This window comes from Pan troglodytes, chromosome 1, assembly GCF_028858775.2.
Source record: "Pan troglodytes isolate AG18354 chromosome 1, NHGRI_mPanTro3-v2.0_pri, whole genome shotgun sequence".
Lineage (NCBI taxonomy): Eukaryota > Metazoa > Chordata > Mammalia > Primates > Hominidae > Pan > Pan troglodytes.
In genome coordinates this window covers 224,293,062-224,310,950 of record NC_072398.2, presented here as the reverse complement: position 1 = coordinate 224,310,950, position 17,889 = coordinate 224,293,062, and the positions used below count along the sequence as shown (strand labels likewise).

The 17,889-nt window shown below is 52.8% G+C and overlaps 1 protein-coding gene across 31 annotated transcripts in view; it reads left to right on the top strand.

Annotated features, from left to right (window-relative positions):
* The window catches only part of CAMTA1 (calmodulin binding transcription activator 1), a 981,226-nt gene that overhangs the window by 898,711 nt on the left and 64,626 nt on the right, over positions 1 to 17,889 (top strand). For 7 of the 31 annotated variants that reach the window (XM_063805502.1, XM_063805495.1, XM_063805475.1 and 4 more), the window contains exon 1: positions 16,824 to 16,988. The exons of 23 other annotated variants lie outside the window; for them this stretch is intronic. The gene's annotated coding sequence lies outside the window, so the exon portion shown is untranslated. Of the gene's footprint in view, positions 1 to 16,823; positions 16,989 to 17,889 lie in introns of those variants that run through there. One more of the 31 variants, XM_024356112.2, reaches the window with a different exon arrangement.

Below are 17,889 nucleotides of genomic sequence, written 5' to 3'. Positions count from 1 at the left end.
CACCGGAAGCCTGCCTGGCAGGCCTGCTCAGGCAATTACGCCCCAGCTCCTAAATCGATTACATCGGACTCTCATTGTTCCTTTTTTTTTTTTTTTTTTTTTTTTTTTTTTGGCAGAGTCTTGCTCTGTCATTCAGGCTAGAGTATAGTGGCTCCATTTCAGCTTACTGCAGCCTCTGCCTCCTGGGTTCAGGTGATTCTCCTGCCTCAGCCTCCCAAGTAGTTGGGATTACAGGTGTGCACCACCACACCCAGCTAATTTTTGTATTTTTAGTACAGACAGAGTTTCATCATGTTGGCCAGGCTGGTCTTGAACTCCTGACCTCAAGTGATCCACCCGCCTTAGCCTCCCAAAGTGCTGGGATTACAGGCGTGAGCCACCATGCCCAGCCCGACTCCCATTATTCTACCACAGCATTTGGATGTGGATCAGCTGTTCCATAAAAGCACAGCCTTGAAGAAAGGCCTCTTTGCAAAGCTGGGACCACAGAGAGACCGGTCAGGGAATCTGACTGGTCCAGGCCAGCGATGGACTGACATCCTTAGCCTTTCCTGGGATTGGGCTCCCAGAATCCATCTCCCTGGAAACCAAGGGAGGTGCCAGTCTGTGTATGCAGCTGCCGGGAGAAGTGGTCCTGAGAGCCAGAACACCCACCATGGAGAAGAGAAGACACAAGTGCTGGTTGGGGCCTAGTGCAGCCTCTGAGGGGATGCGAGTTCCTAGTGGTTCTGAGCAAGGTGAGAGGACACCCTTCCCATCCAGTCCAATGCTCAGCCTCTAACTGGGGCCAAAGACAAAGCCCTGTCCTTTCAGAAGCTCCTAAAAATACACATATCTCTGACCCTTCTGAGCAGCCCAGCAACCTTGTCCCCCACATCTGTGACACCAGGACATTCAAAATAGTCTTTGATAGGCTGAAGACTGGCTCCCTCCCCAGCAGTAATCTGCTGAGACTTTGCACCTGTTGTGAAATCAGAGTCCTTTGTTAGGGGAAAAACAGTGAGAGGCAGGTATGTGTCATATGGACCATACTTCATGAATAACAGGAGACTTTTTAAAAAATCAGGCCGGGTGCGGTGGCTCACGCCTGTAATCCCAACACTTTGGGAGGCCAAGGTGGGTGGATCACATAAGGTCAGGAGTTCAAGACCAGCCTGGCCAAAATGGTGAAACCCCCTCTCTACCAAAAATACAAAAATTAGCCAGGTGTGGTGGCACAGGTGGCACCTGTGGTCCCAGCTACTCGGGAGGCTGAGGCAGGAGAATCGCTTGAACCCAGGAGGCAGAGGTTGCAGTGAGCCAAGACCACGCCATTGCACTCCAACCTGGATGACAAAAGTGAAACTCCTTCTCAAAAAAAAAAAAATCAGTGGCAAGCCAGGCGCGGTGGCTCACATCTGTAATCCCAGCACTTTTGGAAGCTGAGGCAGGAGGATTGCTTGAGGTCAGGAGTTCAAGACCTGCCTGGGCAACATGATGAAACCCTGTCTTGACAAAAAATACAAAAATTAGCCAGGTGTGGTGGCACAGGTGGCACCTGTGGTCCCAGCTACTCGGGAGGCTGAGGCAGGAGGATCGCTGGAGCCCTGGAGGTTGAGGCTGCAGTGAGCTGAGATTGTGCCATTGCACTCTAGCCTGAGTGACAGAGCGAGACCATCTCAAAAAAAAAAGAAAAATCAGTGGCAGAGGGAAAACAGTTGATACACCAAAAACAAACGGAGGTTGTTCAGGAGTTGGAACTTGTCCCACACTCCAATCTCCTCATTCTTCTGGAAGGAACCCAGGCCCCAGGAAGAGCAGCTGCTGGCCCCAAGCCATCGCTGAATCGGGATGGAAGTCACCTCCTGACTCCTTCTGCATGCTCTCCTCCGTCTGCCTCCCCGTCTCCATCACGCGGCCAAATTTACCCATGCCCCAGAAGCTAGGACACAAAGGCAGATAAGAAATGAGCCGGCTAGTGGGCACAGTGGCTCACGCCTGTAATCCCAGCACTTTGGGAGGCCGAGTTGGGCGTATCGCCTGAGGTCAGGAGTTCAAGACCAGCCTGACCAACATGGTGAAACCCCGTCTCTACTAGAAATACAAAAAATTAGCCAGGTGTGGTGGCGGGCGCCTGTAATCCCAGCTACTCGGGAGGCTGAGTGAGACAGGAGAATCACTTGAACCCGGGAAGCAGAGGTTGCGGTGAGTCAAGATTGCGCCACTGCACTCCAGCCTAGGCAACAAGAGCGAAACTCCATCTCAAAATAAGAAGAAAGAGCCGGCTGGGAGCCCTGGGCGGCTTCTGTGTGGTGGGTTGTGGTTTCTTTGGCGAGGTCAAGGTTTGCCTCCGGTGTCCCCACGGAGTGAGCTGACACTCTCCCGGCATTCACACTGGCAGGAGAGAGGGAGCAGTGACCTGGCTCTAGCCCTCTGCTCCCTGGCCCTCATGCAGAAGGACCAGTTCTGGCATCAGCAGATCGGGAGGTACCCAGTGGAGGCCTCGGAGTGTCTCCTGTCATACCAAATCCTGAGATGTGCTGGCATGTGGGCAAGGAACTCTACCCCAGCCCCACACCCCATTTGGTGGTCTTCAGAAGAGCTGGTGACATCCTGCGTCACTTCAGTGGCACCAAGCTGCATCGATTGGTCTTGAGACACATGGCAGACTTCTGAGCCACCAGGATTGTTTCTTTCAGCAAAACACCTTCTGGCACAGAGTTGCCACCAGGAGGGACAGCAGCTGACATCTGCACACGCACCACCTGCCAGGACCTGGCCACGAAGTACTGATGTGTACCCACGTGTAGTGACTCACTGAGACTTCCCGGTGACCCGTGAGGCCCCTGTTCCACAGATGGGGATGCTCAGACAACAGTGAGTGGGTGGCGCAGAGAGAGTCACACACAGCAGTGCGACCCCATCATCCGCTCTTGACCTCTATGCCATGCGAGGCTTCTGGAGCCTCTTCCTGTTGCACCTGCACTACTTTGGAGCTGCCTCCCAGGGCTAGAGCCTGTCCTTGCTTCCCGGTTATTCACAACAACCGTCAGTGGAGTACCCGTTAGGTGCCAGGCACTGCGTCACGTGATGAGGATCAGAAGAAATGGATCAGATGAGGACCTGCAGTCAACGAGCTTCCCGTCCAGGGGAGGAAACATCCAAACTGACCACCTGTCTTCGCACAAACAAGCATTTGGGGACCGTATAATGGAGGATGGTGACTTCTCGGGGAGGTGTGGGAGGGATTTCTTGAAGAAATGACCCCCAAACCAAGAGCTGAACGATGAGCACAAGTTAACTCCATGAAGAGAGAAGGCAAACATTCCAGGCCGCAGGAATGGCACACGCAGAAACTCTGTGGTGGGAGGGAGCCATGAAGCCAGTGAGGCAGAGGGGCAGGCAGTGAATCAGGCCACAGGGGCTGGAGGGACCCTCAGAGCCAGGGCTGTGTGTGCCAGGCTTTATCCCCAAGGAGAGGAAAGCCACTGAGGGTTCGAGAGGCAGGGACGTGACCAAGTTGGCTTCTGAAGAAGCGCACATGGCAGCCACATGGAGAACAGATTGAAGGAGGCTCAGAGAGGGTGAGGGGAGACCAGGAAATCATCCTGGCTAGAGATGATGGTAACTTGGCAGTTCTGGGGGCACAGGGACAGTGTGAGAGCCACCGAGGAGATGGCATCAGGAGGACTTGTGGGTGGATTCACTATGGAGGCTCCATGTCATTCACCTTGGAGGAGGACCAGTCAGGAGTTGAGCTGAGTTTAAGGGGCTTTTGGGACATCTGTGTGAAAAGTCAATGGCAGGTGGGTGTAGCCCCAGAGCTGAGAGAGCAAATAGACAAGAGAGCGAGAGAGAGAGAGAGAAGTCTGAAATGTCTGCGTGGAGGTGGCACTGAATAAAGCACATCTGTGGGTGTGGAGGAAATTGATAAGCATGACAATATTGCTGAGTCCCAAGGCCAAGAACTTCTGTCTTAATTATCATTGTGCCCCAGTGTAGGGGTCCAGGGACACAGTAGGGTCTCGTTGAAGGTTTCTTCAAGGGAGGGAAGGAAGGGAGGGAGGAAGGGAAGGAAGGAGGGAGGGAGGGAGGGAAGGAGGGAGGGACAGATGGCCTAGTGGTATCTTCAGGGCCATTGTCCTCAGGGCTGACTGCAGCTTTAGGATCCAGCCACCCGGATATCCTCTCTGACATCAGAACCAGGCTGGGTAGGGTGTCCAGGACTAACCAGGCAGCGTCACCTCCCTTTGGGTCTCCCTGTCACTGAACAAGCTCCAGGCAAATGACCCAAGACCAAAGTGCAGAAGCTTGACCCTCAGCTACCTCTTTATTGAACCTGCCCTGAGGCTGCCTTCAGAGCTTTTAGAGGGCCACCTGGTGAGAAATCCTCCCTTCAGCTCACTGAAGCTGGAAGAGAAAGGAAAAAGCACTTTTCTTCCTGGAGCTGCTCAGCCCTCTCTCTAGGCCGCAGAGAGGGAGGGGGTTTCTCAGGCCGGTCCTTGGCAAGTCACTACATGGTAGGTTGTGGTGCATGGACCCTGGAGGAGAGCCTCATCTGACCCTCTGTAATGCCCCTGACCCAGTCCCACATTAGCCTGGTGAAGGAAAGAAAGAAAGAATGAATGAATGAATGAGTGAGTAGGTGAGTCGGGGCCATGAAAACCTCCCTATGCACAGGAATCCTGCTGCTTCAAAACACACTGGTGTGACAGTGACAGTAATGATCACCAGCCAGGCCCCAGGCCTGGTGCTTCACATCATGGCCCTGTTGAAGCCTCCCAGCACCCAGCCTCAGGTTGTCATTCACAGGCACCTCACCCCCAAACTGGGTCATAAACTATATGGAAGAAACAGCGTTGATAGGTGGCAGCCCGTCCACCCATCTGTCATTCAGCAGTACCTGCTAGAACCAAGGCTTTACCCATCAACCAGGCATCCCCCCACGCCCCAGGAACTCACAGCCCAGGGCAGGGGGCACACGGGACAACACAATTAATGTGATGAGTGCTTGAGTGTCCGGGAGGTGTGAGAAGCCAGGGGAACCCCTCTGTGCCTCCATCTGGAGGGAACACACTTGACAGTGGCTAATTCTCTATCAAAACTGTAATGTGTGCTCATAGGGGTGCCCTTCATATATAGAAAGAATGTGCAAGTGTTAATGTATCAGTCTGTTTTCACACCGCTGATAAAGACATAGCCAAGACTGAGCAATTTACAAAAGAAAGGGGTTTAATTGGACTTACAGTTCCACGTGGCTGGGGAAGTTTCACAATCATGGTGGAAGGCAAGGAGGAGCAAGTCACATCTTACATGGATAGTAGCAGGCAAAGGGAGAAAGAGCTCTTACAGGGCAACTGCTGTTTTTAAAACCATCAGATCTCGTGAGGTGTATTCACTATCGTGAGAACAACACAGGAAAGACTTGCCTCCATGATTCAATTATCTTCGACTGGGTCCCTCCCACAACACATGGAAATTCAAGATGAGATTTGGGTGGGGACACAGCCAACCATATCAGTTAGCCACCTGTCAAGTTAAAGGGAGCACCATCCACATAAGACCACCTTTATTGCTGCACCAACTGCAAGGGGTACCCTAGACCACCCTCAGGTTTGATCATTCACTGGAAGGATGCAGAACTCATCAAAAGCTCTCATACTCACAGTTGCACATTATTACATCAAAAGGATACAGATTAAAATCAGCCAAGGGAGGAAGGGCATAGGGCATAGTCCAGGAAGGTACCAGACATGGAGCTTCCACTGTCCTCTTCCCCGTGGAGTCATGAAAAGCATGACTTTCCTGGCATTGATGTGTGACAGTACCCATGGAGTACTGCCAACCAGGGCAGCTCACCATAGCCCCAGTGTTCAGAGTTTTTATTGTGGCTCCATCACACAGGTGACTGCCCTCCCTCTCCAGCTCCTCCAGAGTCAGCTGATACCACGTGACCCAAAGCCCCCACCCTAAGTCACATTGTTGGTCTTTCTGGCACAGCCAACCCCTACCCTAAACCTATCCAGTGTGGCCAGCATCTACCCTAAATCATATGGTTAGACCATTCTGTGACACAAGGATCCCAGGCAAACAAACTCCAATCAGGCATGATATTCCAAGGGCTTAGAGTTCACCTCCCAGAAGGTGAGGACAAAAGCCAGACCTCTCTTTGGGCAACGTTAAATTCTTTCCTACACAAAATGCCATCTTCCCACTCCTCTGCACCCACCTGCTTGCACCTGCTTCCCCTACTTCTCACCCCAGAGACCAGATTCTTTTCAGTATCTTTATCGAGGGAGGAAAGGGTTGTTGTGTGTCTGAGGTGTTTGTTGTTGTTGTTAAAGCATGGCTCCTACACAGATCTTATGTAGTATTCAGCAGTTCTCTGGGGACAAAGAGCACATTTTACTATGAGAAATAGTTTGGGTGAATACTTTGTCGTCTGCAGAAAATATTGTGCAGAGCTCCAGTTTTCCTAGATGGAGATGTGAAATTAACTAAATCACAGATCAGTCCACCTAAAATATGAAATTAAATGACAAATTCCAGGAGCCTTTGACTGCTAAGGTGATTATTCTAACATATGATTCCAATCACCTTTTTAAATTGCTCACCTGTGCCATGGTCCACGATGCCCTGGAAACAACACTGCCTCCTGTCTCCGTCCTGCAGACGGCACCCCTGGCTCGAGCAATGCTCTCCTCTCAGTCAAGTGTCCTCCCAATGGCTCCATTTGCTGTGCGGGGTTGTGAACAGCTCCATTTTAAGCCACCAGCTCCCTCCCTCCGGCCCTCTCTGCTGTCTCCCTCTCCTGTGCTGGGGGCTGGGAGGCTGAAGGAAGCCCTAGCACCACTGTCCCCTCCTCGATGGCTGCTCTTCTCCAACAAGACCTCTCTTCCTCTCCTCAACACTGATGGGAATGGATCGGACCTTGCAATTAGTGCCCAGCTGGGTGCAGACAGGGATCTCTGAGCCAGGGCGGGGACCTGGGGAGAGAGCATTCCTGCTCAATAATTCACCCTTAAGGGAAAGGAAAGCTACAAATGCAGCATTCAGCCATTTTCCAAGACATTAACAATTCAGTGCAATTCCTGAGGCATAAAAAATGCATCATTGCTCTAATTTTATAAGCTCCATGATGTTTATTATGACATCAGAAGGTCTGGTCTGGGTCACCCAGGAGAGCTAAAGCCAGGAGAAACCGGTAGATAGCTCTGCACAGGGCCTGCACAGAGGTGCTTTGGAGCCAGCCCAGAAATGCTGCAGACACAGCCCCCACGAGGTGGGGCCTGATGCCCTGGAAGCCCCCAGCACTCTGGAACTTGGAAATGACTGACGCATTCATCGGGAGTCTTTACACCCCTCCCCTGGAAAGCAGCAGGCAAGAGCGAGCTCTGAGCAGAGAAAAGAGGGCGCGGCAGGGAGCCTGAAGCTCCAAGGCCCCCAGTTGCACTCAAAGACATCATTCCTCCCCTGGCGTTCTCATTTTTTCATTCCCAGTAACAGAGTGAGTGGGTGCTCATTTTTATATTTGGTGAAACGCCCTGGCATTATTCCAAGTCACTTGAAAGTGAGATTAGGCCAGGAGGATCATTGGGTGGGGCTGCGTTTCTTGTTCCCACTCTGGAGACAGAGCATGATCCATGGTATTTCACTTTGGACATAGGTGCTTCTTAGGCCCTGGGGGGCAGCAGAGCCAAGCAGGGGACAGCCTCCACCTCGTTGGTTCCAGAGCCAGTGAGGTGCTGGCCTGCATGGGACTGTGGCTGCACCATGAGGGGCCACAGTGAAAAAGTGACCCAGGGTGCCAAAGAGAGATCAGCAGGGGGTGGGGGCATGCGAGTGTGTGTCATGTCTGCGCTTTTCCCTGGCCACTTTTTTCTTTTTCTAAGTAATGTCATTTAGCACCAAAGGTATCTGCAAATGCTCCCTGAACTAAATATGTCAGCTCTGCCTCCCCTGGTGCAGGAGACGGCTGTCATTTAAAATGCACTTGCACAGAATTGGGCCTTCCTTTGTGATTGCTCTGTCTCCTGTTGGTAACAGCACAGCTCCTCTCTTCATGACCTTGGTACTTATTATTCTTAGGGAGTAGCTAGTTGCTTCCCTAAAAGGACAACTTTCCAGCTCTCATTTTCACGGGTACCTGACAGTGGCTGTGAGGATGGTGATGTCAAAATGGCTTTCTCATAAATGTCACAGTCTTTTGACTCCACTGTTGCCTATGAGAGAGCACACTTGTTTCTCTTTAATTAGATCTCTAAGTTTTTGTTGTTGTTGTTGTTGCTGTTTTGTTTTGTTTTTTGATACGGAGTCTCACACTGTCACCCAGGCCAGAGTACAGTGGCGCAATCTCGGCTCATTGCAACCTCCACCTCCCAGGTTCAAGCAATTCTCCTGCCTCAGCCTCCCGAGTAGCTGGGACTACAGGCACCACCACCACACCTGGCTACTTTTTCGTATTTTTAGTAAAGACAGGGTTTCACTATATTGGCCAGGCTGGTCTCGAACACCTGACCTCGTGATCCACCCTCCTCAGCCTCCCAAAGTGCTGGGATTACAGGCGTGAGCCACAGTGCCCAGCCAGTTTTTTTTTTTTTAAATAAATGTTATCTGCTTTATAAGAAAGCCACACCATGACAGCTTGATTTAGTGCATTTTTTGAGAGTACTTTTCTGATTAAAATGCCCATTTACCACTGTGACTCTACTGGGCTGTAGGGTACACGGCATCCTCTTTGAAGGCTCAGCGGGGTCTTTCTGCCTCATGGAAAAGTTGACTGTAGCCCCACAGGACCTCTGATGCTGTCTCAGACCTGAAGACTGGGGTCTCCTGAGCACCTCTTCAGGAGCTTGAGAAGGGTTGGACCCTGCACAGGGAGCCGTAGAGAAGGCCGGGGCAGCCCATACACTCTGCACGGGAGGATCTGTGAGCCCTTAGCCAGGTGAAGAAGTGCACGGACATGTGGGAATTCTTGCTTAGAAGAAACAGCCTGTATTGCTTTGCTGGTGCAGGCTGGGCTGGGTGGGACCTGTGAGTTAAACCAGTGCATGCTAAGAGGTCTGGGCCTGGATCTTCTCACTCCAGCTACTCCTGAATGGCTACAGAATAAGATTCCGTTGGAGCACCTCTCTTGTACCTGTGTGGGATTACTCAATCTGCCTAGGGCATCCTGGCCAACTCCCTCACACGGCTGCTGTGCACGCGGGAAAGGCAAGCTCATTCGAACAGCATAGGAAGGAAAGTGGCAGGAAGGCATCTGCCACCCTGAAAGATCTGGAGCACATCCTGAGGACAGGAGGACCCAAAGTGATGGTGATTTCCGGGTTCTATCCCCTGAGCCCTCACTGAGCTCCCACCAGGCCCTGGGCTATCTACTTAAGTTTATTATCCAACTTCATCCTGGCCGTATTCCAGATCTTTCCATCCCCATTCTATTGACGAGGAGCCTGAATCTCAGAGGAGTCAAGTGACTTGTCCTGTGTCACACTGCTGGGGATTCGAACTCAGTGTGTCACACTGCTGCAATCTGACATTGCAGCCCCGTGGGCATTTTTTCACCATGCCTTCCCACCACCTGAATTGATTTGGGACAATTCGCTTTTTAGTATCCTGCTCCCCTTCACAGCAGAGATGTCTCTGCATTTCGCCCACTTTAATGGGGAGAATAGCTGTGTATTTTATCATCCAACATGTGTGTAATAGTGGGGGCCTGGTAGAAGTTGCTGGCGGAATGGATGGGCCTGTGTCAGCCAGCAGGGAGAATGAGTTGAAGGTGGTTTCACTCCACTTCCTTGGATTCTTTTCTGCATTATGTCCATTAGGAGAAACTGCCAGTTTTTGGGCTGATGGCTAATGCATCTCTTCCTCCCTCCATATTACAGCTGGCACCTTCCCAGGATGACGCCAATCATGGCATATCCTGGTAGCAAACACTTTTTCTCCCCACTACTCTCCACATCACTGTCAGGACCATTATCTCTGGCCGTATAACAAGCCAACCCAAAGCTGAATGGCTCAAAATGATGAGAATGGGTACGTTCTCTTGATGCTGTGGGTTGGCCAAGCTCACACATGCAACTGCACTCATGGGACTGATGATTTTAAGCCCAGAGTCCCTGCAGCTGAAGCATAGGGGCACCTGCTCTGTCAGGTCATGCTGGCCATGCACTGTGACCCCCGCCCCCCCCCCCCCCCCACCAACATGGCCTTAGACCTGTCCCTTCAGCAGCAACAACGGATTTGGATTAAACAGGATTTTTAAAGAATTATGTTGAGACTCTAGTTCAGGGTGTCCAATCTTTTGTCTTCCCTGGGCCACAGCAGAAGAAGAAGAATTGTCTTGGGTCACACATAAAGTACACTAACACTGACGATAGCTGATTAGGTTAAAAAAATCACACACAAAAAAATTTCATAATGTTTTAAGAAGGTTTACGAATTTGTGTTGGGCCACATTCAAAGCTGTCCTGGCTGGCATGCAGCCCACTGGCTGCGGGCTGGACAACCTTGCAGTGTAGTCTAAACTGATTTTACAGAGGAGGAAACTGAGGCACAGGAAGGGAAAGGAGCTTGCCATACAGGTAGTTCTGGGGGGCAAGGGGGGGGTGCGGAACTGGAACCAGAGCCCAGGCTGCTGACCCCATTCCCCACCTTAGTGCCTCCTTCTTCCTGGATGGCTCAGGGGCCCTGACAGGTGCAGCTCAGCTGGAGATGTTTGAGGCTCTCTGCAAAGCTCCCCCTTTCCCCTGAGTCAGCCAACCATTATGATCTGCAAGGAAAATCCCAAGTTCTGAATGCTGTTCTCGCCAGGATCCCCAGCTGTCAGGGACATCATCATGGCCAGCAGGGACTTTACAGACTCACCCCTGGCTTTTTCGCGACCTTCAGAAGCACTGTGAGAAACTGCCTGTCTTCTGACATCTTCTGCCCTGGGCATCACCATCGTGTGACTCAGGGCCTCCCCTGTGCCAGTCTCCTCACTGAGTAGTCATGGGACAGGGCCTGTCTATTCAGATTCCCCTCCTGCCACTGTACCCCACATTGGCCCAGACTGACTCACTGGGAGGATCGGCCATCAGACTCTCCTGACCTGAGCCTAGCTTTTTCCGTCGGTCAGTCTTCTTTTCTCAAGTTAAATCCATTGATTTCTATTCTATACTTCTTCATTCTCTTTCTATTCTCCTTTGTCTATGTGTGTGTGTTACAGCTTTATTAAGACATAATTAACATACCATACAATTTACCTATTTGAAGTACAAAGTTCTGAGTGTTTTCACAGGGTTGTGCAGTCATCACCACAAACTAATTTTAGAACATTTTCATCCCCCAAGAAACATCCTGGTGCCCATGAACCAGGGTCACTCCCCATTCCTCCTCAGCTCCCCCCCACCACCCTCCCTAGGCAATTATTGATCTATTTCCTGTCACCATAAACTTTCCTAATCTGGACATTTTCTATAAATGATGTAATACAATGTATGGACTTGTGGCTGGCTTCCTGCACTTAGCATGATGTTTTTAAGGTTCACCTATGTTGCAGCATGTATCAGTACTTCATTATTTTTATTGCTAAGTGAATGTCCATATGTATGGACATCTCTTTTCATTCTCTTGGATATATACCTAGGAATGGAATGGCTGGGTCACATCATAACTTTATAATTAACCTTTTGAAGAACTGCCAGACTGTTTTCCTAAGTAGCTGTGCCATTTTACATTTCCACCACCAGTGTACAAAAGTTCAAATTTCTCCACATCCTTGCCAACGCTTGTTATTGTCTTTCTTTGTGATTATAGTCACTTAGTGGGTGTGAAGTGGTATCTCATTGTGGTTTTGATTTGCATTTCCTCGGTGACTTTGATTTCCTCAAATCAAATGTTGAGCATTATTGATTATTGCCCTTATTATTGATCTTCTTTGGAGAAATGTCTATTCAGATACTTTGCCCATTTTAAAAACTGGGTTCTTTGCTTTTTATTTTTGAGCTGTAAGAGTTCTCTTTATATTTGAGATACAAGTCCCTTATGAAATATGAGATTTGCAAATATTTTCTCCCTTTTAGTGAAATGTCTTTTTACTTCTTGATGTTGCCCTTTGAAGCAAAGAGGTTTTCAATTTTGATAATGTTCAATTTATTTATTTTTTCCTTTGGTTGCTTGTGCTTTTGATATATTTAAGAAACTATCGCCAAATCCAAGGTCATGAAGGTTTACTGCCGTATTTTTTTTCCAAGAGTTTTGTAGCTTTACCTCTTATATGTAGGTCTTTGATCCACTTTGAGTTACATTTTATATATGGTGTGAGGCAGGGGTTCAACTTCATTCTTTTTCATGTGGATAGCCCATTGTCCTAGCCCCATTTGTTGAAGACGATTCTTTCCCCATTGAATTGCCTTGTCAGCTTTACCTGGGCTTTTTAAAATATTTTCTATTTCTTCAAGCCTTAAAGATATACTGAATATGCATCTTGCTCTTATTTTTAAATTGTCACTTAGTTTGAGCAGAATCTTATGATTTTTTCTTTTACTGGAAGTTGATATATACAGAAACATCTGATTTCTTATCAGACAGGAGAGGTTAGATTATACTGCAGTAACAACCAATTCAATCTCAGGACTGGATTTCTCATTCATGCTACAAGTCCAACTACAATTGCTAGGGAGGGCCCTACTCATCATGGTCACACAGGGGCCCCAGCTGGCAGAGGCTACCTTTTCCTATAAACAAGCTTGCACAATTGCCAGGGCCGGGGGAAAGAATGTGGTGGGCAGGTCACTGGCTCTTAAAGCTTCTATCTGTAATAATACACATCAGATTTATTCATGTTTCATTGGCTTAAGAAAGTCACATGGTCACATCTAACTTCAAAGGGTTCAGGCCAGTGCAAAGCACCCCCAGGGATAGCAACCAGAGATATTTGGTATATAATATTAATGACTACCATTTCCCTGGAGTGAATTGAAATGTAACAGGTGTAATGAAATCAGTTGATGTGGACTTTCTGTTGTGCATCTCTAACTTTAATCATTGTAGTAAAATTCCTTTGTAGAGATTGAGGCTGCATCGATCCAAGATCATGCCATTGCTCTCCAGCCTGGGCAAGAATGAGATCCTGTCTCAAAAAAAAAAAAAAATCCTTTGTAGAAATTTCCAGACTGTTCTGTTAAACAAATGATATCTACTTAATGGTAAGAGTTTTTAGGTGCTTGGAATAGGGCAGAATGAACACAGGCTCTGAAGTGAAACCCAGATCCACTGCTTTCCAGCTGTGTGTCTTTGAGCAAGTTATCTGACTTTTTGAAGCTTTCGTCTTACCCTCTACGGAATATCCTGCTTGCAGGAGAATTAGCAGCAGCGTGAGTGCCTGGCACAACAGCAGGCAGATAACAGGCATCCAACAGACTGAAATTCCCTTCTTCCTCCTCTGCAACAGGATCCACCCCCTGGGTTCATCCTGAGACCCTCAGCAGGGTTAGGGCTGATATATCAACTCCCTGTATCTGCTTTTTTTCTCCCCCTTTTTGAGACAGGGTCTTGCTCTGTTGCCCAGGCTGGAATGCAGTGGTGTGATCATGGCTTACTGCAGCCTCAACCTCCTGGGTTCAACCAATCCTCTTGCCTCAGCCTCCCAAATAGCTAGGACTACAGACACACACCACCACACCCCGCTAATTTTTTTAAAAAAAAATTGTAGAGAGGAGATCTCACCATGTTGCCCAGGCTGGTCTTGAACTCCTGGGTTCCAGTGATCCTCCTGCCTCAGCCTCCTAAAAGTACTGGGATTACAGGTGTGAGCCACCGTGCCCAGCTGTATCTGCTTTAAAGGACAAAAACTGCACTTAACCTGGGTAGTGCCAATGGACTCATAACTGAGTATTCTTTTTCTCTATTTTACAAAACAACCCAGGTATGCTCAAAGCCCCATAAAAACCCAGTGTAACAATATGCTTGAATCATGCGCGTGCCTTATTCTCTCATTTTCTCTAACTTGGAAGAAAGAACATGAATACCACAAGGAACCACCTGTGGAGATTCAGTTCTAGGGCGCTGGCAGCGCTCGGGTCTCGCCTCAGGAGCACCCAGCTCATCCCACCCTAGCTCTGCCTGACTTTCCAAGAAAGGGACCCAAGGAAGCCTCCTGCTCCTGTGGTGCAGTGAGTGGCAGGCACTCCAGGAGAACGAGCCCAGCCGAGAAACAGTACCAGGACATTCCCCATGCAGAACAGTACCAGGACATTCCCCATGCAGAAACGTCACCCCAGGCTCCGGACCCCAACCCACTCAGCAGGGCTCAGCCAGTGCCTCCTGGGCTGCTGCAGCCATGACCCCACCTGTCCCACCTGCTCGGCAGAGGTGGGGCTGCTGGAGGAAGGGTGAGGGGTCATGGGTACCCCTGAGGCCCCTCCTTCAGACAGCTGGGATGCCAGGGCTGAAACTTGTGTCTGCCAAAACAAACAAACAAACAACAACAACAGGAAAAAGAACTTCCCCACCTGAGAGAGAAAAGACTGAAGATTCCTTCTCTTTAACTGGGCTTCAGGTGCCTGAATTGGATCCAAATCACCACGAGTTCCCTGGCACTTTAGAGTACAGAGGCAGGCGCTGTCTCTCCTGTCAGCCTCCACCCCTGCTGGTCTCTTGCTCACAATCCATTCAGAGCAATTCAACCACCATCAGCTGAGCACTTACAGTGTGACCCGCCAGCACTGTGCAAGCTGCTGGGATAAGTCAGGCTTTGTTCTTGTTCTCAAGGAGATGAGGGCTGTCCTGCTCTTAGTGAAAAACAACTAACTTCTAGAAACACTTTTTATTAATGTATGATGGACATATGGAAAAGTGCACATATTCTAAGTATGCAACTCAATGATTTTTCACAAACTAAAACCAGTGCCCAGGTCGAGATTAAAACAGCACCAGAAACCCAGAAGCCACCCCAACCCCAGCCTCCAGCCACTCCTCCTCGCCCCCAAGTACCCCGTCTTGGCAAAGCTGGCAACGGTAGCTAACTTTGATTGAATGTACATCAGTGCCAGGCACTGGTACATGCACCTTCCACCTATTGATTCCTTTAACTCCCGCACCATAGATATGAAGGCACAGACAGTGGAGCACACAGCTAGCAACGAGCCCACTCTGAACCCAGGGGGTTGGTTTCCCGAGCCTATGTGTCCCTGATGACTACCCTTTCATTGCCGCCCTGGAAAACAAACAGAACTCACTCACTGTGTACTGCAACACCAACACATAACAAAGCTGGAGGTTTGGTTCTGCTGAGAGCGTCAGGAAAAGCCACTGAGGGTGGCCAGATTTGAGCTGGACCTTGATGAATGCATAGGAGTCTCCCTAGCAGATAAAGGGGAGGAGTTGCATAGCAAAGGTGGTGGGGGGAGCGTGCAAGGGGTCCTGCGTGGTGACCCGGGGGGCGGGCGAGGGGTAGACAGGTGCAGTGGGAATACTGACCTAGAGCAGGATTGGAATATGTACTGGGGCTTTGCCAGGGCAGGCTTCGGAACAGGAGATGAACTTGCTCAGGTTTACAGTGGGTGGCAGCCCCCAAGGGAAGCCATGGACGATCTACCGGCATGGGCAGGACCCAGCTTGGTCAGGGTGTCCTTCACGCGGCCTCTAACCAGCGATTCCTCATTGGGTGTACAGGCTTAAGGGCTCTGCAAATGTTGGGGTTGTTTCTGTGTGCGTTTGGGTAGGGTCAGAAAAGAGACTCCGCCCCCAATTTCGAGACACCTTTTTACCCAGATGGCAGAGACATGGCCGATTTTACAGATAATTGACTGTATCTATATATTTATATCTATTAGTATATAACAAAAACAAAATAGGCGGTCTCATCACAGGTCTTGGGGTCAGGCACTTTCTCTGTGCGAGGCCGTGGGAGTGCAAACAGCACAGGGAAAAAAGAAAGCGGGATCCGTTCGGGACGCCTGAGCCTCGATTAAGAGGTGCGGCTCGGGATTTGTGGCCGGGGCGAGAGACCCTCACGCAGAAGTCCCCAAGTGCGCAGGGCTGGAGCTGGAACTTTGGAACGGGGAGGTTAGACCCAAAGGGTGGGCGGAGCCTGCACTCCAGCTAAGGGGGCCCAGCGCCGCACCCCCTCCCCAAAGCCGGAGCCGCCGCCACCGTCCCCGCCCACCGTCCTCCGCCCCGCCCCTCCCCGGGTCCTCGGGCCCCGGCCCCCTCCCTCCCGCCCGGCCCCCACGCCTCCCAGCTCGTTGCGCAGCGCCGGCTCCTCCCGCCGGCTGCATTGCAGACGCCGCCGCCGCAGGGCGCGCCGGGGCCGCGCAGGGAGCCCGAGCCCGGGAACGCGGGCCCTCGGCGCGGAGCTTCGGGCGGCCCCGACGGCGCGGGGAGCCGGGCAGGGCGGGCGCGGGGCGGCCCCGCGGGAAGGGGAACGGGCGGCCCGCGCGGGGCTCCGGGGGCCGTCGGCCCGGGCAGCGGGCGCAGCCGTCGGGCTCCGAGCCGTCCCGGCCTCGAGGGAACCGTCGCCGCCCCATTCGCGGGCCGCGCTGAGCCGGGCGGGCGGAGCGGCGGGGACCGCGTCGCGAGGGACCGGGGGCCCGGCTCTCGCGCGGGGACGCCCGGGCCGCGCTCCGCCCGCAACCTCCGGCCGGGCCCCCGCCGTCCAGCGCGGCTCGGGCGCAGTTCCGGCGCAGTCCCCGCGCCGAGCGGCTCCGCGCCCCGCACCAGCCTCTGCCCGGCTCCGGGTGACGTCGCATCCTCCGATTGGACCACGCGGCCTGGGGGGCGGGGTCTAGTCCGGTGAGCTCACCGCCGCGCCCCACCATTGGTCCGGGCGGCGCACTCGGGCAGTGGCGGGGAGACCGCGGTACCCGAAGCCCCGCGAGTCGTTCCAGCTGCGGCGAGTGGAGCTGAGCGGGCGCGGGGCCGGGCTGGGCCGGGCCGGGCCGGGCGGGGCCGGGCGGGGCGCGGGAGCCAGTGAGCGGCGGCTCGGCGCAAGCCTGACGAGCGGGAGCCGAGCTCAGCAGGTCCGGGTGAGTGCGCGGCGGCGCGGGGCTAGGCGGAGGGCGCGTGCGGTCGAGGGCGGCGGCCGGCGGGGGCGCGCGCGGGGCGGGGGCGGGGCCGGGGCGTGGGGGGCACGCGTGCTCGCGGGCCGGGAGCGTGGTGCGCGGCCACGCGTGTTTCTGGCGCGAGTGTGCGGGGCCAGGCCGGGAGGGCGTGCGCGGACCGGGCGTGTTTACGCGCGGCGGGGAGGGGCCACGAGGGTGCGCGCGTTTCTGGCGCGAGTGGGAAGTGTGGGGATCCGGTGGGCCCGGTGTGGGGGGCGTGTTTCTGGGGCGAGAGTGGGGAGTGAGTGTGAGGAGCAAGGGTGAGGGGCTGCAGGGAGGGGTGCGTTTGGCCGAGGAGTGGGTGGGAGACACGCGTGTCCATGCCGCGAGGGTGTGTCGACGCCCGAGCCTGCGTGGGGCCGGGGGCCGTGTGTCTGGAGTGGCCGAGGGCGTGAGGGGCGCGCGTGTTTGTGCGAGGGGCGTGTGCGGCGGGTGTGAGCCACGCGTGTCTGGGTGCGCGCGCGGGCCGGATGCGCTTCTGGAGTGGTGCGAGGACGCGCGCGTGTGTCTGTGTCGGAGCGAGGGCGGGGGCGAGCGTGTCGGGCGCGCGCGGGCGGGGCTGGGGCGGCGTCGGGGCGCGCGGGGGCCCGGCCCGGCCGGCGGCGAGTGTGTTGGGGCGCTCGGCTTCTCAACACGGGTTTTTGGGACCCAGTGCCGCCTCCTTCCCGCGGCGGGGCCCGCGGAGCTCCCGGTGTCCCTGGGCAGGCAGGTGCGAGGCGAGGTGCGGGCACAGCCCTGCGCTCCTCAGCGGGTGCGGGATTGGGCGACGGGGGACTGTCTCTAACTACAGACCAGGGGAGCGGAGGGACGCTCGATTCACCCGCGT